The following is an 11,785-nucleotide window of genomic DNA, read 5'->3' as shown; positions in this document are numbered from 1 at the left end:
CAAATGACTAATGTAGTATATGACTTTCATTGCTGATGTGATGCGTGGTCTGTGGCCATATGCGCCAATGACTGTGAAGACTTCAGCTCTTCACAACAGGCAAGGTACTGGCCGTACACAACAAGCTCGTGCTTGAAATGCTCAGAAGCTGGCATCAAACATTGGATGTGATTTCACAGATGGACAGCACTTACTAACCATTGTGCTAAGAATTACAATAACAGCTGTCATGATCCCAGCTGATGATCATGCTACTCAAATGAAATCCCGGAGAGGCAACTCGCTGGTTAGAACAAAACACTTTTTTTTAAAGAAACCGTGGAGGAAAGTTTCTGAAGAAATTCACAGATGTCTGCTCATGAACTTTGAACACAAATAATTAAATATTTATTAAAACAAGAAAAACAAACTACATTAACCAGACAAAACAGTCAGAAAGATCTCAATACAAACAAAAGAAGGTGATTCAATTTCCCAATATTCCTTTGCCCAGCAATATCTTTACAGATGGATAAACCAGTGAAGAGTTACCACGGGCTTGTCACAAAGGCTTCTTTCTTGGGGCTGGCACACGTGCAAACTGTTTTCTTCTGGTGAATTATTGAACATTCACCTGGTCCTTCTGACTCACGCCTTTTCTCATCCAAAATAACCGTGATTTAAACTCACTATTTCAGCAACACCACTGAACTGATCACAATAGTGAATTATATAACTGACTCTGCAGTTGACTAGTGTCCCAGTAGTCTTATATTTTCTGTTCTCAAGAGCCTAAAAATCCTTATTTTAACTCTTTGAAGCACATTGAACTCGTCCTTGTCTTTTTCTTTCTAGGTGTTGCTTGAAAACTAGGTTGGAAGCAGCCCAATTTTTCTTCCATTTTGTGTTTCTTCCACCCTCCCCCAACCCTCCACCCCGCCCAAATCAATAAGCATCTAACCCCTTTACTGACCTGTTAGCCAGTGACCCACCCAGGCTTCTCAGCCCTAGAACTCATTAAAAAAACTCGTGAAGCTGGAACCACTCTGCATTCCTTACACAAAAAATACACACACATATAAATTTATATATACATATATGTATATATGCATATATGTCTATATATGTATATACATATATATATATACATCTTCATATCTAACTATGTACATAGTTACCAGCACATTTTGTGTTTCTTGTTCCCCAAAATCACGAAACATCCGACCCCTTTATTGACCTGTCAGCCAATTTCAAATGAAAGCTGTACATTGTCCCTAACACAACCAATTTAAAATTATCTGTCGTTCTCACTGTGTACCTCACATGCACATGCTAGGAGATACATACATTCACACAAAAGGCCACTAACATGACAAACAAAATGATGATGTCCACGCATTGCTCTCCCTGCAACTGATGGAAAACTTGGTGGACAATCATTCGCTGATTCATTCTAAGGGAAATGCCTGGACCAATCAGAATCGACTTGGCCAGTTTGAATTTAGACAAAAGCTTGGCAATTAACTCTCCCCTGTGGCATTGCCATGTCAATGCCTCTACCAATCAGCCTATACTTGTCAACAAATCAGCGTCCCCTTCTCATGCAATCTAAATTGTTGTTCCCTTCGAGATTTGGTAAACATGCGTCTGGCCTGAGAGTTAATATGTTCTCAATGAATGTTCTAATATTTATTAATATAATGTCAATTACATTGCTTAGGTTAAGCAATGCGGGTGAAGGGTATTATTTGTCATTGTGCACATATACATAGGGGATAGCTGGGACACTGGGTTGAGCGGCATCAGAGCTGTGGGAATAAACAAGTAAATACACTTTGTCAATAAATACAAGCTCTGTGTCTTGGTTTCGGTATCACCAACTGGTTTGGATCCTATTACACTGAAGAAGGCAAGACAAAAAAATTAAACATCATGCCTCTTTTATTCAGGAATAATCAAGTTCAGTATACCTAAGTGATGACTTCTATGAAGATCTGTTAAATTTCTAACTGTTCGTAATTTTGATGAAATCTCATGACCTGAAGCCACAGATGCTTCCTGGTCTGCTATGAATTTCCAGCATTTTCTGCGTTTAATTCAGATTTCCTGCATCCAGAATATTTTCCTTTTGTATTTCCATTATATTACATGTTGTTACCATGGGATTAATTCTATATCTGCCTGGCTGTTGCACCCTGTGTAGGATGTGAGGTGTACATGTCGGTCTCTAAAGGACATGAAAATTTAATTAAGTTTGAATGTCCATGGAAAAGGAATATTTGTGCAGACAGTTCCAGCCCTGACCCTTACAGATTCTGTCACACCAAATGAGATCATACAGACACAGGCCCTTTGCAGAGAGACAGGCAGATACTGCACAGACACGACTATCAGTCTAATTCTGGGCACCAATCCTTTGGAAATATTTCAAGTTTTTAGAAAGAATGCAAAAAAGCTTTACATGAATGGTTGTAAGGATGAAGGGTGTTAGTTACACGAATGGATTGGAGAGTCGGTAGTTAGTCTCCTTAGAGAAGAGGAAGGTGTGAGGAGATTTGCTAGAAGTATTCAAAATAATGAGTGTTCTCGACAGAGTAGATAGTGAGAAACTGTTCCTGTGGGCAGACGTCACCGATTTATGGTGGTTAGCAAAAGTACTAATGGAGGCACCAGGAAAACTCTTTTTACGCAGTAAACCAAAAGGATCTGCAATTCACTGAGAGCTTGCGAGAGACAGGAGTAAGTGGGATTGTCAGAAAGGAATTGAATTGGCACCTGAAAGGGGAACGTTTGCTGGGCTGTGAGAGAAGGGCTGGGGATCATAAGTAGCTGAGCGGCTCTGATGGAGAACGACAACAGACAAGAAGGGCTCAATAGCCTCTTGGTCTGCGGTAACAATGCTAATATTGTATTTACATAAGTGCAGGATACATTCTGTCTCACTGTCTCCCTGGTAAAGGATTTGAATGCCTGATTCATTATGTATCTGTCAGTCTGCAGGGAAGTGTTTGACTGTATGATTCACTCTGTATAGCTGTTTCTGGTACACCACGTGAATGTGGGATTCATCATGTATCTCTCAAACTCTGAAACACTTTGGAAATCTGCATTCATTTTACCCACAACATAATTCATTGGGCCATCTGGTCTAATTTATACATTATCCAACAAGGTCCTCCACCCATAATACTTCATGTAACATTGTCTGCTGATCCATTAAGTCCATTCTCCCTCCAATACTTACCTAGCTTTCCCTTAAATACAACAGTGCCAATCGCCCAACAGATCAAGACGGCAACAAGTTCCAAATACTACGGATTCCATAAGTTATATTGAATACTTTATTGGGTTTAACACTTAAATCTCTGTGTCGACCCTATTACATCCCACCATCTCTCCCTCATGTTGACCTGTTTCTGCAACGCCAACCGTTCATTTGAATTCGTTCCGCTCTGTTGCAGTTCTCTATTCTGGCCTATAGATGTCAGCACACACTGGTAGAGCGAAGTTTACAGATCAGGAAGGGACAGCAAAACTTGTTCACATTATAGTGGAAGGGAAAGGGAAGGGCTTAGAAATACTCATGGTGAATGCGGCATTTTATTATATTTTGTGATATAAACAGTAGCTATAAGGTTGTACTAAAGCCGTCAGCATGATGTGTGTGAGGGTGAGATGCATTCTTATTGGCCCTTCTCTGATCCAGTTTGTGAACGTGCGATTCATTCTGTATCTGTCACTCACTGGCACTGTGTGAAAGATATTCTGAGCCTGTCAGTCTTGATTACTGTATGTGACTGTGGATACATTCTCCGTGGGGCTCTATGTAAATGTTGAATTCATTCTGCATCTGTCAATCTCTGGTACAATATATCCGTCTCAGGTTCTACTAGCTTTCAGAGTTTTTCGAACTGATAATGAACTTGAGGTTTGAACTTGCATCTGAGATATATTTCAGGACACACGATTGGAATTAATAGTGCAAGTTATAAATCCATGATATGTGCGAATATTGTACTGGTAATTAACATGAATCTCAGTGTACATCATTGAGGTTAAGTCTGTAAGTTTGTGACTGGAAACATGTTAATATTATCTGATATTTAAACTGAAGCTAAGGCAGCACAACTGTAGGATTGACCCAGTGATAATTTGATAGCGGGTGAGAATTTCGACTGGGATTTACGGGCACCCCCGTCTGCAGGGCCGAGTTTGTGTGACATGGAGACAACATCTTTCTCTCCTACTCTGTTTTATTGATGGATGGAAAATGACTCTGGAATTATTTATGCTGTCTGAGACATTTAAAGTGATGACCTGTCTGTGTCTCTCTGCTCTGTCAGTGAAAATGTATATACTGTGTGTGGGATGGGGCTGGCGAAAGGCTTCATCCTAACTTTGCTGGAGGAAACATCACATTTATTCTTATCCCTTCCATTATTTGCCTGTTTGAAAAAAGTATATTTTTGAACTCAAGTACAGGTGAAGTAGAAGATAAAGATTCCGTAGGTTTGATCTCGCTATTAATGATTATTATGAATAGTTTGAGAGGCAATAGCCAGATTTAGCTCTGATTGGAAAGACCCTTCTCAACCCAATTATCAACTAATCAGAGAGCCAGGTGGAAGAAACTAAGTTCTGACCCGTTTACATTTTCATATTTGAAAAGCCCGCTAATTTCAGGTCATGTGAGAATAATTTATTTCCAGCTGTTTCTGGTACTGAATTTAACTGTGGGATTCGTTCTGTAACTTCTAGTTCCAGGAACTGTACATGAGTGAGATTTATCCTCTATCTCTCACTCTCCATTTTTTTCTGTGATGGTAGAATTCATTTTCTGCTTATTAATCTTGTACCAAGTGAGTGAAGGATTCACTCTGCATCTATAAGTCTCTGAATTGAATGTGTGTTGGATTTGTTTTGTGTCTGCCATTCTCTGTTTCTATATGCAAGGGCTGATATCAATCTATACCTCCCAGCCTCTGCTCTGCTCTGTGAGTGTGGTCACATTCACTGTATGTCACTGTTCTGTGTGACTGTGGGATTCAGTCCCTGATCTTAAACCCTTGGGACTCAGCAAGTGTGAGTGCAATCTGTATTTCTCCATCTCTCGTCCATTATTAGGTTAATTATGTAACTGTCATTCATTGGGGTTGTATTGTTATGGCCTTAATTCTGCTTCTGTTAGTCTCTGGTTTGGGACGTGATCGTGGGATATATTGTGTATCTGACAGACTCTGGTGCTGACTGTAACAGGTAATTTAACTTTGTATCCATCAGGCTTTATGTGAAAGAGCTTTTAATTGTGTATTTATCTGTCTGTTGGTACTGTGTGTGAGTATGAGATGAATTATGCACCTGTCAATCTATGGAACTAAAAGTAATTTAGTGATCCATTCCATCTGTCAGTCCCCAGAATTAAAAGTGAAGGTGGAGCTCATTCTGAAGCTGCCTGTTATCTGGAAGTGTGTGGGAGTTTGATGTCATCAATGCAGTCATCAGTCTTTGACGACATGTCTACTTTATCCATTCTTTATTTCCCAGTCTCGGGTCCTGTATCCAAGTGTTGATTTCTGTCTGTATCTGTCAGTTGAAGCACTGTGTATGAGTGCAGGATGAACTATATGAATGTCATTCTCTGCTACGATGTGTGTGTGACTCAATTTGCTTCAACATATCACCTGCGATTTTTTTAAAGTGTTCTATTCCGTGCTTCCTTTCAGTTTCCTGTGCAGTGTTGTAGTGTTGCATTCAATTTGTATGTGTCCATCTCTTGTGTTGGATGCGAATGTTATTCTTTCTGTATCAGTCAGTCCCAGGTAATTTACGTGAGAGTGGAATTATTTCAAACCCTAATGTCTCTGAGTATGGCGGTCAGTCTTTACTTGTCCATATCTGGAAATAATTGTGCGGCTGAAGTTGATTTTAGTTTTGTCTTCATCAATTGCTGTGTGTGAATGAGAGTTGTCTTGTGCCTGTCAGCCGGTGGCACATTAAATGACTGGTATTTGTCCATTTCTTATTGCCTTTCCCTGTGGGCAGTCCTGTGGGTTTTTTCTGCATTTCAGGGTTTGGTCCTCTGTATGAAGTGGAATTAATGCAGTATCAGTTTCTGGTGAGTGTGGAAATGCCCCTGTATTGGTTAGTCTCTCAGACAGAATATGAGTGCGCATTTATTCAGTTTTCATCAGTACCTGGCAGACAATGAGGGCGGGAATCATTCAATATCTGTCAGTTTCTGGTATTGTATGTGAATGGGCTGCTCATTCTGTGTAATTGCCTTGTAAATGGTGTGAGTGAGGAGTTTATTTGTACCTGTCACTATGCAATGCCTAATGGGATTATGAGATTCATTCTGTACTTGTCACCCTCTACTGCAATAAACAACTCTGGCCTTTGTTATACCATTGTCAGTCTCTGGTAGAGTGTGTGACAGTGGGCTACTTTCCGCATCTTTCAGTCAATGGCAATGCATATGAAAGTGCCTTTAATTCTCTATTTTTCAGACCCTGGATTGAATGTGTGTTTGGAATTCGATGTTCCTATGGCTGATTTCCATGCGAGTGGGAAATTCATTCTCTATCTATGTGTCTCTGCCATTGTATGCAAGTGTGGGATTTTTATGAATTTGTCCTTAACATGTGTATCCCGTCTTATTGTTATGGGGAATATTGGAACACAGTAAGAATCTATTGTAAGGGAATGAAATTGGTTGAACCTCCAAGCAGGCAGCGCCAGCAAGTACATAAACAGTTAATAGCCACCATATGAACCTTGTACACCCTCGGGGCCCGTGATTATCAGCAAAATCCTGGGAGCTTGGCTGCACATAGAGGAATGCAAATAAGGTAGATTGGGTGTCCTAGGAGTCAGACTGGAGACTTAGGTTAAAAAATAACTAAGATTGAGCATGATTTCAACAGATAAGGGAAGATCAGATTGTCCTGGCTTAGATAGGAGGAAAGGTCTCTGTCTGGGTGAAAACAGGGATGTACAATGCATGTTCCTGATACCAGAGATAACTGATTAATATAAACCTATATGTTGGCGAGATTGGAATCTGAACAATGTTCATTTACATGACCAGTAATGTATAAATATGCTGAATACTTGTAATTTAGCAGACAGCCACCTCAGGCTGTTTGAGGTGGATCGTTCCTTGCAATTGCTCGAATAAACGATCGTTAACCTGTACCTGGGCCTCCCGTGGTCCGTAGTCGACAGGATACTCGGATCGAATCCTCAGGACGGCTCTGCAAAGTGGGTGAGCATATTTTATTTACCACCCGTAGGTAGTGCAGTAAGCCTACGCGAGAATAGTCCGGTCGAGTATCGAAAGAACAGAGGGAGGAATCGGACAGGAGGCGCCGGGATAGGAGGCGGAGCAGCGCGGGCGGGTTACGATTTGAAATAACCATAGCCGAAGCCGCGCAGGGAAGCCAGACCCCTGCTGAAATAAATCGGCTGCACGTACCGCATGTGACTAAATTGTCAGAGCCGCGCGAACCAACCCCGCAGAGACAGACGCTGATATAAGAACAGAATGCGGTCAGGAAAACAGGGAAGCGCTATGGAATTCGATTGGGGAACCGCGGACTCCATCACCAGGTTCAAAATTACTTACCAAAATGCAAAAGGAAGGGTGGAATCCACAGGGAACGCCCGAAGAACAAACACCGTGGTGGGTGGAACAGAAAAAGGATAAAGAAAAAAAGAAGTGATGGTTATCATTACCTTGTATTTGCAGTGGTGTAGACGGATTAACACTAAGGTCCAGCAGATTAGAGAGGGAAAGGCAAAGACAGATCCAGGACAGATCAGATCAGTGGCAGCGAGGATGGAATGTTTAAATTGTGGAAAGGAGGGACACATGACCAGGGAATGCAGGAGACGGGAACGATGCCGGCGAATACGGGGTTGCGGTGTACGAACTGTAGGAAGACTGGAGACCTCCGGAATGATTGTTGGTCTCCAAGGGGTACACGGGAAGGCCAGGGCCCCAAGCAGTCCCGCGGGACTGAGGCTGACCCGGGTCAACAGCTGCTGACTGTGGCCGAGGCCTGGAGACTATTCCGAGACTTGTCAAGCCATACATAGGCAGCGCCGGCTCTCGGGATGTCCAGGGCTGGAGAAAAACGGATATTTATTGCGCTGTTCGGGTGCCGGCGGTGCAGAATGTTAATAGACACCGGGGCGTCCATTTGAATTACGGGCCTGGACCTACCAACTACTTGTGTTGCCATAATGATGACAGGAATAAGGAGGGTACATATGCGGGCGAGATAAAATGAGATTACTCCCTTAGAGATATGCGGGCTGATAGTCCCTATCCGGATTTGATTAGGTCAAACTAATGAAAGGATCATTATCGGAATGGATATTGTAAAAAGATTAGGAGTGGTAATCAGCCCACAGGATGGTTAGGTTATTATGCAAGGTCCACTTAAGAAGAATCGAGGACTGATTCTTCTGTGCAGTGTGGCTGCAGTGACAGAGTTAAACCCAGATCAATGGAAACAACATGGGCAACGGAGCATCCTGTATCGGCAAGTTGCCAGAGTCTGAGGACACAAACATGGTTGTGGTAGGTTTACAATGACCCCCTTACATAGTCCAGGGCCAGAACACCCTCCGAGGAAACAATATTTCATTAAATCAAAGACACAGAATGCCGTGTGGGAAATTATACAGAGTCTAGAGCGGGATGGGACAGTGCGGAGGACCTAGTCCACCGCCAATTCCGCTATTTGGCCCGCTAAGAAACCGGACGGGTCACATCGACTGACAATTGACTCTGCAGCTTTAAATAAGGTCACTGGGCAACACCCAAAATAGCAAGTCCCGCCACCTTATTCAACAACTTAGGATAGGGTCAAACCATGTTTTGGATGAGGAATCCCAGAAAAAATTCGTCTACACGATAGGACATTAACAATACATTTGCACTCGCTGGCCGCAGAGCTTCCACAATCGTCCGGCTATTTTTCACCGGGTAATGTCCGATACGTTGAGTCACGCAGAACTAGATGAGGGCAGCTACGTAATCCAATATGTGGACGATATTTTGATAGCCTCAGAAACGGCAAAGGGCCACATAGGGGCGCTGTTACACGCTTTGGAATTATTAGAAGCAGCCGGGTTTAAAGTCAGTGCAAAGAAAGCTCAGTTGGGGAAAATTGGAGGCGCAGTACGTGGGTAATGTGATATCGCAAGGGAAACGAGAGATTCCCCGCAGTATGAATGAAGCTGCTGAAAGAATGCCGAGACCCATAGATGTGCGAAGGCTTAGGCAAACCTTAGGGTTGTTTAATTGCTGAAGGACCTTTGTGCAGGATTCAGCGAAGTTAGCACCACCCATACAGGAGTTGATCAAAGGGGAGAAAGCATCGCAGGATTGTATAGAGTGGGCTGAAAAACAATAAATATGTTATACTGCGCTAAAACAAGCGCTCACTCGAGCGCCTGCCCTAGGGTTACCCTGTATGGGCAAAACATTTAATCTCTAGTCCCATAATGAGGGAGGGTTTTGCAGTGCGGTACTGACCCAAGAGCGCGGGATCGGATGAGACCCGTAGTGTATTTTTCAACGAAGCAGCCGCCTGTGGCTGGTGGGGTGCTTCGGTGCGTAGCAGGAGTTGACTGTGCTTCGTGGGCTGTGGGAGCCTGTGAGCCTGGGGACGTGGTATGACACGCAAGGCATACAGGAGCGGAATTAGTCAATACTAGAAAATTAAGAACGGTTTCAGATAGTAGAAGACCTGCCGGGGAGTCTATGTTGCTCCCACGAGACAAATCAATTGTAATAGTTCTGCGATTTAGGGACTAACCTAGAAGAATGGTTCCTGTCAGCAGGGAAGGAACATGTTATTGAACTGGAGCATGGTTGCTCGCGTGAGATAGATTAGGGGAATCCAAAGGCACTAAGGGAAAATGAGTTAGACGATGCAGAACTGTCCCCGTTCGTAGATGGGTCCAGTAGAAATGTGGATGCTATCCCGTGCACTGGGTGGGCAGTGGTTGATGGGGGAGGACAGAGGGTAGGGGAAATTTGATAAGTAATTTATCAGCTCAAGTAGCAGATCTAGTGGCACTGAAAGAAGCTTTGCATAAAACACAGGGTAAAAGGGTTAATAGGTAGGCCTTTGGGGCGGTAATGATTATTTGGTTGCCTGGAGCCACAGGGGTGGTGTCGCGTCGGGAGGAGGTCAAGTGCAGCATGAAGCAATAGTCAGAGACCTAGTAGAAGCCGCTAAACTATCCCTGCAAGCAGCAGTAATAACAATCAAACCTCATCGGAAGGTACCAGATTCCGTCGAACTGGACAACAAAAGCACGGACAAAGCGGCTAAAGAGGCCGCAGCTCCCAGCCCAGAGCATTCGATGGCGGTAACAGCGGCTGGGTTTGAGGAGGTGAATGTAGTGGATTTGCACCGGGATACTAAGAAAGAGGAGAGAACAGTGGAAGGGACAGGGTGCAATGGAATGCACGGATGAAGTGTGGTGGAAGGACGGGAAGATTGTAGCACCTCAATATAGCCAACAGAGTCTTATGAGAATATAACATGGGAGCTCTCGTCATGGAAGGGAAGCCACATTAGAACGGATGGGCAGATGCTGATGGTGGCGGGGAATGGGAAGAGATGTAGCTAAATATTGCCAGCAATGTCTAGTATGTGCCCAACATAAACCAGGTAAGCCCATCAAAATTTGCATGTCACACCAACATCGGCCGAGGGGCCCTTGGGAACAGTGACTTCACGGGACCCCTCCCTCTGAGCTGAGAGGAAAAAAAACTATTGCCTGGTTATTATCGATCATTTCACGAGATGGGTAGAGGTTTCCCGTGCGGGATTGCTCAGCCACAACTGTGGCCCGGATAATGTTACAGGAATTAATTCCACGCGGGGCAATACGCTTACAGATGGACTCATATCAGGGTGTGCAGTTTATGGGGTGCGTACTCAAATAAATATGTAGGTGGCTAGGAATTAAACAGATGTTTCATGTTTGCTATCATCCACAGAGCTCAGGCATCATTAAACAAATGAATAGGGCCTCATAGCGAGCATTGGCAAAGTCCATCCAGGATACGGGGCAAGGGTGGGCAGACTTGTTGCCCAGTATTCTGATGGGATTTTGGGCGATGCGTAATAGAATAACAGGGTTAACTCCATATGAGTTGATGACGGGAAGAGTGATGAGATTGCCAGGAGATGTCATAACTGGCAGTGAGGAAGTGGGGCCGATGAGGGAGAGAGTGAAGCAATTTGTCTGGGTGCTGTGTAGACAGCTTCAAGGGCTAAGGCAAGAGGCCAGGGATCAGCAGATTATAAGGGACTTGGAAGGGGAAGTCAGATCAGATCAGATCAAGCTGAAGTGCCTGGCATTGGAGAGAAAGCCAATGTTCAATTTGCCCCCGAGTAACCTGGGTTTGTACCCAAGTATGAGGTAATCTTGACCAGCGATACATGCGCTTGTGTGAACTTATGGGAAAGGGGTGCTGGAGGCACTGGTCACAATTAAAGCGTTTTCTAAACTGATTTTTATCCACAGAACCAACCTCAACAACAGACCGGTGACGTCTGGGACGGTTAACTGCTTAAGTTCACAGAATGTTAATTATAATGTCAGCACTCATTGGCATGGTGATACTGGCAACAAGGTCAGGATTGATCACTACTCATCCAGCACCACCGGAGGGACTTTGGTACAGTACGGACAGTGCCGAATGCGACACACAGCGGGGAATAATAAATGTAACAGTAGGGGAACAATTGATTTTGAATTGTAGCAAGGGTTTGCTTCA

The sequence above is a fragment of the Carcharodon carcharias genome, assembly GCF_017639515.1.
Source record: "Carcharodon carcharias isolate sCarCar2 chromosome 37 unlocalized genomic scaffold, sCarCar2.pri SUPER_37_unloc_1, whole genome shotgun sequence".
Lineage (NCBI taxonomy): Eukaryota > Metazoa > Chordata > Chondrichthyes > Lamniformes > Lamnidae > Carcharodon > Carcharodon carcharias.
The sequence above is the reverse complement of the archived record's forward strand: the minus strand, read 5'-3'. Positions refer to the sequence as shown.